The sequence below is a fragment of the Suricata suricatta genome, chromosome 6 (genome assembly GCF_006229205.1).
Source record: "Suricata suricatta isolate VVHF042 chromosome 6, meerkat_22Aug2017_6uvM2_HiC, whole genome shotgun sequence".
Lineage (NCBI taxonomy): Eukaryota > Metazoa > Chordata > Mammalia > Carnivora > Herpestidae > Suricata > Suricata suricatta.
Window position 1 is genome coordinate 19,046,653 of NC_043705.1, and position 717 is coordinate 19,047,369.

Sequence of the window (717 nt, forward strand, 5' to 3'; positions counted from 1 at the left end):
CTAAATTTGCACAAGTTTCAATTTTGATGTATTGGATTTTAGTGAAACAAAACCAGCAACAGCTTGTACGATTTACTTCTTGTGAGGTGGTTTTGATTTCATAAACCTTTTAATTGTTGAGAAACGAACGGTTCGGGACGGACCATCAGATCAGCACTGGAAGCAAATGACTCCAAGCCGGGGTTTCTGGTTTTTGTGTTTTGTCTGTCGCTTCATGAGCCCGCGTAAGTCAGCTTGACAGTGAGGAGGTGTTTGGATACACCGTTTTCCGTCCCAGAGAAAAATAAAGGCTTGCATTTGGCACCGGCACGTAGCGGGTTTTGAACCTCGGATACCAGAGCCCATTACGTAACTCCACGGCGGCCGGGGATAAGGTTACTGCCGTCCCGGCCTCTACGAGTTCAGCGACTGGTTGTTACGGCCGTTTAGGTTTGAATTTCCCGGAACCGCTGGGTGTGGGCCGCGGCGCTGGCCCGCCCCGGAAAACCTCCGGGCTCCTTCCCGCCACCCGCAGGCCCAGCCCCTGCGGGGGTCCCCGCGGGGTGGTGGGAAGGCCCGGGCGGCGCTGGGCCCTGGGCCGCCAGGCGAGCAGTCCTCGGCGCCCCACTCCACAGCCCTCAGTTCTTCCCCAGCCACGCCCAACCCCGCGCGCCAAGCTGACGGTTGCCGGAGGCCGCGATTTTGAATTTACAGGCCCAGCCCCGGAGCCCGGAGCGC